The 13,028-nt window shown below is 40.1% G+C and overlaps 1 pseudogene; it reads right to left on the bottom strand.

Moving 5' to 3' along the window:
- Positions 1–1,780: 1,780 nt before the first annotated feature.
- Positions 1,781–13,028, bottom strand: part of LOC139940332 (uncharacterized) — an 18,107-nt pseudogene continuing 6,859 nt past the window's right edge.

The following is a 13,028-nucleotide window of genomic DNA, read 5'->3' on the forward strand; positions in this document are numbered from 1 at the left end:
AAGAGGCCTACGCTCTTACCCCCCCCCCCCCGCCCCCCCCCCGAAAAAAAAAAAAAAAAAAAAAAAATAGATAAATTAGATTTGTGGCACACAGCATGTTCCAAAAACTCGCTTTACTTATAGTGCTGTAGCAACGCTATGTATCGTGGGACGTAAAAATGTCATTTTTGACGAAGTTTTTTAAAAAGGAAATGCAAGCATTATGAATGTATATTGAGTGTGTGGAGAAAGTTTTGGTAGTGTAGTACAAAAGAAACTTTAGTTATTGCTGGCTAACGGTCAGTTTCACCTACCAACGCTGATTTAAAAAACGTGTAACGTTAGGGAGGCCCAACTTATTAGACCCCTATAAGGCTCACGGGGAGCCTTATAGTTTCTAGATGCATAAGGTACGTCGTCTAACCCAAAACGAGGTGGGCAAGTAGTAGTGGACGTGCGAAATAGCTTCATTTTGGGTTAGAATTATGACGCCATGCATAAATATTGACCGAGGCGTATAACACCCTCACCCACATTTCGAAATATTTGTGTAAAGGATTTTTATATCCTAGCGGGGTGCCGCGCGAAGCGCGGCATCCCGCTAGTATATATTGCAAGCATTAAGTTGTTGTTTCCCCTGTGCTGCATAGTGCAGACTTCCAAACTCATAGCTGTGTTTCTGGGTCATGCTGTATTACATTTAGGTAGCACATCGATGTATTACATTGTTTTTGTTTCAACCAATCAAAGCGCCAGAAGTTTTGTTTTGGCGGGCTTGTTAATTTTATCTCTCACTTCGTCACAGTCATTCGTTTGGAATAGATGTTTTTAATTTTCCCACCACCATCCCACTTACTCCACCGGTTATTTGGCACTATTTTATGGTTGCTGTTTTGCTGCAATGGCATAATTGGAGGGTTCACACAGTCATTTTCCCCGTTTTTGGCGTTTATTGAACAACCTTTAATAATTATATACACCAATGGAATTTGTTAATTGGTTTTGGTATTGTTGCCATAGCGTTCGAAAGTGTCATGAGGCTATGATTCCGACTGAGGTTTCATCGGTGGAAGCGCAACTGTATCATTTGACTCTGTGTAATTAAACAGTGTATAATATTGTCAACTTAATAACTTCTACAAAACACAGTAACATTTATCTGGTGTAGGCCTTCACAAATTATATTGCGTTTGTGGCTGCTATATGCAGCTATTTTTGGGGTCAAATTGAACCCGTGTTCGGGTGCAAGTGCATCCTGGTTTTTGGGTCTGTTAAACCCAGGTTTGGGTGCAAGTGCATCCTGGTTTAGGGGTCAGGTGTACCCGCTTGTTTTCCTGTGTCCGGTTTGCCCAATTCGGTATCCGGCACAATTATGTTTATTCTTCATTTTCAATTGTACGTTTTCTTTTTGTGTGGGCGCCTTGATCAGTTTTCTGATAAGTTCGCATTTTAAATCCATATTAAAGTCAGTGGTCTTCAGACTGTGGCAGTATTCCAACAATTGTGTCTTGTTTATTTTATGGAGTCTGAGTATAATTGGACAACATTTTTAAACTGAAACACTTTCTGGGGGCTCTCAAATCTGTCTAATATAAAATATTAATGAGCTCGACGCTCTGTTTTCTCCTATTTGGTGGGGTGTACCCTTAGCTATCACCGAGCTTAGTATAATAATAGCGCGATGGAGTGCATTTCTTTGCGAGGGGGGCTTCTGTTACTTTAGGTATGAAGTCGTTCTACATGCTTACTTTGAAAAGATGCTAAAAGAATAATAATAATAAATGCAAACACCTAGCTCAAATCAATTGTTTCTCTCATAACTATATACGAAGTTAGGAAGTAGTTTATTATTCATCACCCCTGAGTAATTTGACAACTTCTATATTTTTTAGCTAATTATAGACTTATGAAAGAAGCAAATTGCAACAAAATTCTCAGAAATTGGTCCAAATGGAGATCAAAATGTCCTTGTATAAACTGCGTGATAGTTTTAAGATATTTAAAGGCAGTGGACACTATTGGTTATTACTCAAAATAATTATTAGCATAAAACGTATCTTGGTGACGAGTAATGGGGAGACGTTGATGGTTTAAAGCAATGTGAGAAACGGCTCATTCTGAAGTGCCATAGTTTTCGAGAAAGAAGCAATTTTCCACGAATTTGATTTCGAGACCTCAAGTTTAGAACTTGAGGTCTCGAAATCAACCATCTAAACGCACACAACTTCGTGTTACAAGGGTGTTTTTTTCTTTCATTATTATCTCGACGGCCGATTAAGCTCAAATTTTCACAGGTTAGTTATTTTATGCATAAGTTGAGATACACTAACAGTGAAATCTAGTCTTTGACAATTACCAATAGTGTCCACTGCCTTTAAGATACTACAATGTGTAATGTATTTACCAGTAGCAAGCACTAGGCCTATAACAGAACTAAAACTACTAAAACATCTCTTCAGTTGAGGCAAATAATTATATTAAGTCACAACTTTAGGTTGCTCTCTTTTTTCGTGTTTTTAATTGTATATAAATCATACTGTTTGTACATTTCTGCCAGGTCCTTCGTTTTTGGGTTATTATCATGTTTTTTATTATAAGGTACTTCCTTTTATAAAGCTTTTAATAATTATTGTAATAATTATTTTTAACGACTGTTATGTCGCAATTCAGCGGTACTGCGATGACATTGTTTTTTATAAATAAACCATGAACATAAAACAAACACATAGGCACATTTTTTGGGCATCTCATGATCACTACGAATACTTTAAAGGCAGTGGACACTATTGGTACTTGTCAAAGACTAGCCTTTACAGTTGGTGTATCTCAACATATGCATAAAATAACAAACCTGTGAAAATTTGAGCTCAATCGTTCATTGAACTTACGAGGTAATAATGAAAGGAAAAAAAAACACTCTTGTCACACGAAGTTGTGTGCGTTTCATGGTTGATTTCGAGACCTCAAGTTCTAAATCTGAGGTCTCGAAATCAAATTCGTGGAAAATTACTTCTTTATCGAAAACTATAACACTTCAGAGGGAGCCGTTTCTCACAATGTTTTATACTATCAACCTCTCCCCATTACTCGTCACCAAGTAAGGTTTTTGTGCTAATAATTATTTCGAGTAATTACCAATAGTGTTCACTGCCTTTAAGAAACTGTTAGTTTGAAGGCGTTGGACACCTTTGGTAATTGTCAAAGACCAATGTGCGGCACCTAAATGTAGCCCGAGCCCTAAATGTTGCCTGAGCTACATTTAGGTCAGGCTACATTTAGGACTCGGGCTACATTTAGGTACCGCACAGACCAGTCTTCTCACTTGGTGTATCCCCACATCAAATCCCACTAACAAACCTGTAGTTCAGTATAACGAACTCAATTGGTCGTCGTAATTGCGAGAGAATAATGGAACAAGAAAAATAATTACCATTGTTGCACAGGTGGTGTGCCTTAAGATGTTTGAATTCGACACTTCAGAGCTTAGGTCTCGATTTCAATTCGAATAAATTTTAGTGAGAATTTACTTCTTTCTCAAAAACTACTTCATTTAAGAGGAGCCGTTTCTCACAATGTTTCATACTATCAACAGCTCTAGTCTTCATTGCTCGTTTCAAGTAAGTTTTTATGCTAACAAAATATTTTGAGAAATGACCAATAGCGTTCATTGCAATTAAGCCTTAAGATAGCACAGCTAGATACGAACTTATGATAATAAAATTATCACAAGATTTATGGCGGTCCCCCAACTCTCTAGATTATCTTAAATGTTAAGTAAAAAAGCAGTTTGCAAGACGTTATGACAACGTCACTAACTAAACAAAAAATAGAAAGCACATAGCAAACACGGTAGTAAACAAGAGTATAACAAAGTAAAAAGTTGCCTCATGTGACGAAGCCCTTTAAATGCAAATTAAGCTTATTTTAAGTTTATAACGTCTGATATACCATTTATCCTAGAGTTTTACTCTAGTCGTTCATGTTATTTTGAGTATAGGTAAAGTTATATTAGCGGTTCGACACTCGGTGGCAGGGTGGTCAAGTTATTATTTTAAAACGTGGCTTCACACTGTATTTAGTCGGATGTTAATTAATAGAAGGACATTTAAATCGTTGCGGTACCCGCTGCTAAAAGGCAGTGGATGGACACTATTGGTAATTGTCAAAGACTAGCCTTCACAGTTGGTGTATCTCAGCATTACATAAAATAACTAACCTGTGAAAATTTGAGCTCAATCGGTCATCAAAGTTGCGAGATAATAATGAAAGATGACGACACCCTTGTCACACGAAGTTGTGTGCGCTTAGATGGTTGATTTCCGAGACCTCAAGTTCTAAACATGAGGTCTCGAAATCAAATTCGTGGAAAGTTACTTCTTTCTCGAAAACTATGGCACTTCAGAGGGAGCCGTTTCTCACAATGTTGTATACCATCAACCTCTCCCCATTACTCGTCACCAAGAAAGGTTTTATGCTAATAATTATTTTGAGTAATTACCAATAGTGTACACCGCCTTTAAGTACAGTATTCAAACCACCTCTAGCTACCGGGAAATCTCGTAGTTTATAAAGCACTACTCTAGAATTGCAAAGGTCGTGGGTTCGAATTCACTCGTGGGTTCGAATCCCACAAGAGTAATATGCCTGTGATTTTTTTCACAGAGCTCGGGAAAGTATACTGTGTAGACGATGTGACCGGTGTTTACACTCAAACCGCCCTCTGTTGACAAAACACTGTATATACGTCATGTTTCGCCGGGCGAAAAGACGCGTAGTCATGGTAAGATTGCATATACTTTCTATTATGAGCTGGCTGCCAAAACACAAAGGTTTTGTTGAAATCCAACTCTGAGTGCAGCAAAGCTTGACGGGAAAACTCATGACCTTTTAAAAAAAAAGAATCGAAGAAAAAATTCGTGACACTTTACAATGAGGAGAAATCAAGTCTAAGAGAACTCGAGGAAACTGGAGTCAACTCAGAAACGTGCTCTTAAAGATGCTATGTCAGATTTGTTGGCCCCAAACATTGAAAAATAGATTTGTTTGAGTAAAATGGTATTTCAAAGAGTATCACCCGCTCTAACGAAAACAAGTTTAAATTTTACTTTTAATGGTCAGGAACCATGACAAAAATTTAAAACGTTTCTTATTAAACACATAAGAATTGGTCACGTGATATATTGTCGGGATCCCGACAAAAAATAATTTTGAGCACTTTATTTTACTGCTACTAATAATTGACGGACTTTTTCGAGCAATGGCTCAAATGAAAGCTTGTAACTTTCTCGACCCCCATCAAAATACCTATTGAATTTTAAATCAAACATGTTGGGTTAAATTGGCCAAAAATCGGACATAGCATCTTTAAAATTGTACCGGGTTCCGATTACATTGGTTATTAAATATTTCTTATCATAATGTAATTTAGTGTTGTGTGCAACACACGTAAAAGAACCCAGTGCGCTTATCGGCATGCTGGTGTTCCTGCCTTGATTGGCGTCAAAGCATCTTGCAAGCCATTACATGCATGGTGCTGTGTAAAATTAGTATAGGTCTCATAAATCAAAAGTAGTCACACATACCTTGCAGAAAAACACTGAATGTTAAAGGCAGTGAGCACTATTGGTAATTACTCAAACTAATTATTAGCATAAAACCTCACTTGGTAACAAGTACTTGGGAGAGGTTGATAGTATAAAACCTCACTTGGTAACGAGTAATGGGGAGAGATTGATAGTATAAAACATTGTGAGAAACGGCTCCCTCTGAAGTGACGTAGTTGTCGAGAAAGAAGTAATTTTCCACTAATTTGATTTCGTGACCTCAGATTTATAATTATTTTGAAATCAAGCATCTGAAAGCACACAACTACGTGTGACAAGGTTTTTTGTTTGTTTCATAGTTATCTCGCAACTCCGACGACCAATCGAGCTCAAATTTTCACAGGTCTGTTATTTTATGCCTATGTTGAGATACACCAAGTGAGAAGACTGGTCTTTGACACTTACCAATAGTGTCCAATGTCTTTAAAGCATGGAGCAAAAGTTAAAGCGCATGAGCATCACTGATCGACGGATATGCGCTGTATGTAGGCATAGGAAGCCACAATTAGCCAAGAACAAACAATATAACAAAACAAAACCAACCCAAACCAAACCAAACCAAACGAACGAACCAACAAACAAAATATTAGACAGGAATCTATCAACCCATCTTACCCAAATCTACAAAGGTGTATCAGCAGTAGGATCTGCCGATGGGACAGCTGAAAAGCTACCAGCTGGCCTGGATCCCTTTATACACAGAAACTTCATGATAACCACCCCAATGACCAAGCCTATCACCAATGTGATCGGGATTATCCAGACCAGATGTATTAGGTCTGGTGGAGAAATCCTTACAGATGGACAGTTTTCTGGTAATGGGGGCTCGGCTTCTTCTTCCTCCATAGTTTCTGTAAGCACCGGTGTGTTAGGAGGCCACACTCCACACTTAGGGAAAGCCGGCGGTATGGGGGGCAGATCCCTCTGTTCACCGACGTGGAACAATAATGCCATTCCCTCCTGTAAATCACAACAACAAACAACACAGCTAATCATCAATTTGGTTTTATCGTCTATAATATCAGGGTGTTTACTTTACTAAGATGCTTAGTTCAAAACGCAGGTCATTGAGCCTATAAAATTACAACAGCCTCAAATCCTATAACAGTTGGTTTTACTTCATCTTTTTGTTCAGTCAAAAAAAATCTCCCAAATCGACATGATCCCTAGTTAAATAATCCAAACAGCTAGCTGTAGGTAAATACCCTTTCAGTTTGGGTTGAGTCATTGACCCGCAAATCGGCACCCGAACACAAAAGCTTTCAAAAGCAAAACCCCGTATTGAAACCCACTGGAAAATAAAGTAGGATAGTGTAAGCAAGTGAATCTTCGTTCAATCTCACAATATCGTTTTTCAAAGTCTACTATTAGATTGTCCATTATCTATCCCGTTTAGATTATGTGTGTAGGAATTGTGTTCAATTAAAGCAAAAAATTACATAACTGCCCGCTAATTACACCGACAATAGGTTAACACCAAGCTTAATAAACATTAATTTATTCTCGTGCCAAACGGTGCCGTGACATTAGGAAACAATAAGGTTTGGTAAATTAATCTTGACCAATAATCTATGTTTAATGATGAACATAATGCTTTGTTTGTCGAGATTGTTAGACACAAGCTTACTTGAATTAGCTCACATCTCTGGGTGCTTAAAATTGAATAAGAATTATTTTAACTTTACCGAAAACAATCCATCTATCATTCACACCAAGATTCCTACTTTGAAAGCGGAAATGTTGCTCCGTCCACAACCTCTTTCCTGTAAAACTAATTTACCTCAAGATGAAATTCGATGTGGCAGTGGAAAATCCACCATCCGGGGTTCCATGCATTAACCTGGAAGATTGTGTATCCACCGTTCGGTACGATCACCACGTCTTTGTAGGGGCCATTGGGGTTCCGTATAATTTTGCCTAACGAAACAAAAATAAGTTATTGATGTACAGGACCAACACCGTATAACACCATGTGAACTTTGTTTACAATAAGTGTGACCTTGTACATTCTTTGAGTATTCTGGCAGGCAAGATACTACACTGGTGCTATGGGAAAGTTGCCATTTTTGTGTCATAATTTCCACATAAATCCAAGAATTATGAAAATAAAAGCTGGACAAGTTTTGGCATGTGCCCCTTTCATCATATCAAAAGGTCACAGGAATGAGACAGTGCAATCTCCATAAAATATAAGATTGTATGATTTCTTCCGTTAGGACACGGCCTTACTCTATGCTGTTTTGTCAACTTAGAAAATGGCTGCCTGCGCGCATGCCGGGGCGCGTATACAGGCCAGTGCGCCCTCTAGTTCTTATATATAACTCTATGGGTAGAGACCACACTATGAGTCCCGGAAGTTCAAATACGCACGAGCCTTGCACCATTCACAACGCGCAGCTCACATACACGCACGTCTCCTGTCCGCCATTTTGTTAGCCAAAACCTTGGCCAATTTTTTGTAAAAAGCAACATTGCAGTATTATGACATTGTGTTTCTTAATTTATGTATTTTTTTTGCATCATAAATTAAAGTAACTTAGAGAAAAAAGATAAGCATTTATACTTACCCTGTCTGTATAATTGGCGGATATTCTCGATGCTTGCGTTCTCAATCCTGTCCATTGCTAAAATCTTATACTGCATGCCATGAAGATGCATAGGATGCAACACGGAAAAGCCTTCTATATTAGGGTTGAACAGGATGATTTCTATACGCTGGAAACAGGAGAAAACAAATGAAACGCATCATTGTTTGTTTTATAGACGAGAATTTGCCTAGAGCCGTATCTCCCCATAGCTCTCCCAAGCCCAATCCGGCAATCACGGTGTAGGGGGAGCCAATCATCAAACGAACCACTTTAGTCATCTGTATCCAAAATATAAACATTCTGTCCGTCCAACCAACAAATCATCACTTTCCAAACAACCAACCATTCTCTTGCGTAATACCTACCCATCCCACCCAAACATAATGCATACCACCCAAACATAATGGTCAACGTAGTTTTCAATTTGCTGCACCCCATTTATGAAACAATCTCCCTCTACACATCAAACAAGCTACCACTATCTCAAGTTTTAAAAGTCATCTCAAAGCATTTTTGTTCATTTCATCGATACATAGTTGGCTTTGGTTCTTATGAGCGCTTGGAGACCTTCTTTTGGAGGTGTTCTATAAATGCAGTTATTAAAGGAACACGTTGCCTTGGATCGGTCGAGTTGGTCTTTTCAAAGACCAACTCGACCGATCCAAGGCAACGTGTTCCTTTAAATTATTACTCGCATCTATTTTCCAACCAACCATCCATCTACCTATAGCCATACCTGGTTCAGCTGGAGCTCAATCGTATGGATACATTTGCACAGTTTCTCCCCGTTGCATTCACCTTGGCGGACGCTTTCTTGGTTGCAGAAGGAACTCGCCGGAGTGTCTTTGTACTGAGACAGCAGTGGGGAAGTCGGGAAGTGGAATGATATATCATTGATCTGGGGATACAATCGTGACTTGTTTGTGGTCGGATCGATGCGATTCCCGAAGTCTACCTTCAAATAGTACGGATCTGGAGACTCCTCATTTAAGGTTGTATCCCGGTATTGAAAACCCCGACCTGTGTATATAGGGATCAGGATTAGAAAATTAGGCTACAGACTGGGACAGCTTCGTCGCGCCACTATATCCCAAGCAACTTGAAGGAGAGGCCACGCACCGAGTTTCGTCCGGCCCCTCAACTTGCATGCACCTCATTCAAGTCGTTTGGGATGGCGGCTCTACTACGAAGCTGTCCAAACAACAAATGCATTGAAAAAAACTAGAGCTGTATGGGAATCATGACTGTGATCTTTTGAGTGGAACTAGTTTGGTTCTGCGTCGTTGTATGACAAATTTAGCGTAGAGACGATTTTACCTTTTGATTCATAATAAGTATATCTATATGCACTCTTTATAAACAAATAGGAGGTAAATTTGCGTTTGAGTTGTTATTCGTGCAAAGTGACTCAAGACGCGGGGATGAACATTTCCCTGCCCTTTTTGACTTAAAATTTGTTTTGAGTATTCCTTACCCGTCAACGCGTTAATTTCAGCCAGAGACCTATCGGGAAAAGCCTTCCACCTATCGTTCTTGTTGCCTAACTGCACAATATCTGGTAGAGGAACATCAGAGGCTGGAGCTTCAGCTGCTTCATCGTAGTGCAGGAAAGCCACCTGCTTAGTTGGCCCCCCTGCATCGTTCGTGCAATCTAAACCAACCACTTGTATCTCGTAGTTAGCGATGGACTGGTTGGCCGTCAGAACGAAGTCATATCTCTCACCCGAGCTGATTCGGAAATAGTCCACTGCCAGAGGTTCGAACGCAGCGCCGTCACTAGCAATCATGAGCAGCGAATGGTTCACTACCGAGAATTGCATATTGCAGAATGAGCAGCTCCGCTGATAACTCGGAACCGATATCTTAAACCTCGTCTGACATTGAAGACTTCCACAGGGGGGTGAGGAAAACTACCGCCTTCCAATACACCTTTGCCTGAAGAGAGAAAGAGACACAAACTATTACCCTGTCTTCAAAATGTCAGTGTTAAACATCATGCAAAATTAGAGTCATATCTGTGCAATATTGGCAGCGTCTGCACCACAGCACCTTGTAAACCAACACGATGCTATAAAAGTATGCTATTTCACCCCACGTGACCGTGTGTTAGCCTATCAGATTACCAGAGGGGCATAACGAAATAGGTCCATCTTCTGGTCACTCAAAGTCAGAATCAGGTTAACGGTCAAAATACAAAGTCACTTGTGTGCAATTTGTGACTGGTATCCTGCAATATTTTGCTTAAAACAAACTCTGTCAGCAAAATTGTCTGCTTAAGCAGCTCTATGAAACTGAACCCTGGTGGTACGTGCAACTATGTATTTACCATTGATCAAGATGGAGCCAACGTTAGGGAAGCTTGCAGCCCAAGTCTCCTCCTCAAAGAGCGTGACCATTGTTTCATGGTACCAGTCGTTCAGGAAGATCACATCCTCTGCCTGGTCTACATCGTACAAGCTGCCATGAGGGTCGCTTCGAGTGCTCTCACGGATGATGAACGACCCCATCAAGCCATCTCCACGCTGCAGTCCGCTGTGGGAGTGGAACCAATGCGTGCCGGGCTCGTATTGCGTAAAATTGTACTGGAATTGCCCTGGTGAGGGGATGGGGCACTGGGTGACCATTGGCAGGCCGTCCATGTACTGGGTACCATTCATGAACAAACCGTGCCAGTGGATTGATGTCCCTTCGTTGTTAGACATTCGGTTCACTATGTTGACTATGACTGTATCACCGGTGCAAATCTGAGGATCAAAAGTGACATCAGTCATGGCCAGGAAACTTTAATAATCTTGAAAAAAACTTTGTATGGTCAGGGGGTTGATCTCACAAAGAATTATAAACTAGTCCTAGGATTAAAAACCTAAGGGTAGTCCTAACTCGAGATAAGACTAGTCTTAACTCTTTGTGAAATCAACCCCAGGTGGTATAGTCGCTTCAACAACCCAGACGTGAGATATCATTTCAACAATTACTTTGGGCGGAAAATACGTGTTAAGAATTCAGTTTTTCCCACTTTTATTCAGTTGGAACGACAATGGGATCATAAAAAAAACCTCAAAAACTTGGCAATGGGTGGCCGGTAAAAATATGTTTACAGTTTAAATTGGTATTTGTTTGAGGTAGGTAAAGTTATATGCTTCAATATTTTGATAGTGACACGAAAATTTAATCCCGACATCCAGACACAATAAGGCCGTGTCCGAAACGACGACTTCGGCTACAGCTACAGCTACGTCTAGATCAGCGCATCTACCAGTGTTGAAGAACAGGCAGACGCGCGCGATCTAGCCGTAGCTGTAGCCGAAGTCGCCGTTTCGGACACGGCCTATTATTACAAAAAAATTGCACAGCGCCCTCTATTGAAGTAATTCGCGTTGTGTTTTACAACGAGGACAAGCAACACATGAAGGTAACCCGAACATCTGGGTTCTACTTCATGGCTCTGCTTATCGCCGAACTCTGTAAAATAAGCGCAGATTCTTTGCTTAGGGTTTGCAAAGGGTATTAGGGCCAAGAAGTCACACTTCGATGTGAATAACGCCAGAGATTTGCCTGGAGCATTATACGTCATTCCCGTCCATAACCACCTTTGACCTCGCATTCATTTCACACGGAGATTCGCAATCAAATCCTACGTAAATGAATTTTATACACTAGAGAGGTTTCGCAAGTGTACGGATATAGATAGAGATACCGCTACGTCGACACTTTGTGTGTTCACGTGACGCGTATCCGCGATTATCGTATTTTGCATACACGTTAGCAACGGATACGGGAGCTCATACACGTCGTAGAAAAACGGATAATATTTTGCAGACGTTAAAATGTATCTTTTGTCCCAGATCAAAAACATTACCCATGGAATGCTTCCACTGGTATCGTGCTTGATACACAAGAAGATAGAATCTGTTTATTCATTGCAAGCAAAACGATGAGAAAATGCAGTGTCTCTATCGGTCATGTTTGTCAGAAAACAGTCATGATGAATGCTGCAAGCGCACTCAAGTGAAACATTATTATACATGTACCTATATATGTGAAACAAAATCCAACACACGCCTGACGTAAACGGATACGGTTATCATATCCCTCTGTATCTGAATCCGCACGCTTGCGAAACCTCTCAACTATGACCAAGTGCACGCTGCTGCATGAAGGCGACCGATACAGATTAGTCACCGTACGATGATCAAATAAAACAAAGTATCCAATGAAATCACTGGTTCTGTAAAATCAATACCTGTTTTTACCCTAGCGGACCAGTCTTACGTGAAGAACAGTGTATAAATCAAAACCTTGCACTCACCTGTATACTTGGAGCTGGAAATACGCGGTTCATGAGACTGACAGGACGGCCCACACCATCAGCAGTAACACACTGACGGTTACTAGTACAGTCAATCGTTGTATTCGGACAGTTGCCACACTAGAAATAAATAATGTATGGATTTATCAGGAAACCAGGGCTGGATTTCACAAAGAATTAAAGGAATACGTTGCCTTTGATCGGTCGAGTTGGTCTTTGAAAAGCGTTTGTAACCGTTGGTTATAAAATGCACAGAAAGATGTTTCGAAATTGCGTGTTTTCTTTTACTTTGCGAACTAACACGGTCGGTCATTTTTATGGGAGGAATTTGACTCCATAATAATTGACCGATCGATTTGTCGACGAGGTAAAAGGAAAACCACGCAATTTCGAGTGATACTTGTATGGATCATCAGAATTTACTATTGTGTAACAAACGGTTACAAACGCTTAAAAGACCAACTCGACCGATCCAAGGCAACGTGTTCCTTTTAAGACTAAAGTCTTACCTCGAGTAGGTCCTAATTTAGAAGAAGCTAAAAGTTTCTT

This window comes from Asterias amurensis, chromosome 8 (genome assembly GCF_032118995.1).
Source record: "Asterias amurensis chromosome 8, ASM3211899v1".
NCBI lineage: Eukaryota > Metazoa > Echinodermata > Asteroidea > Forcipulatida > Asteriidae > Asterias > Asterias amurensis.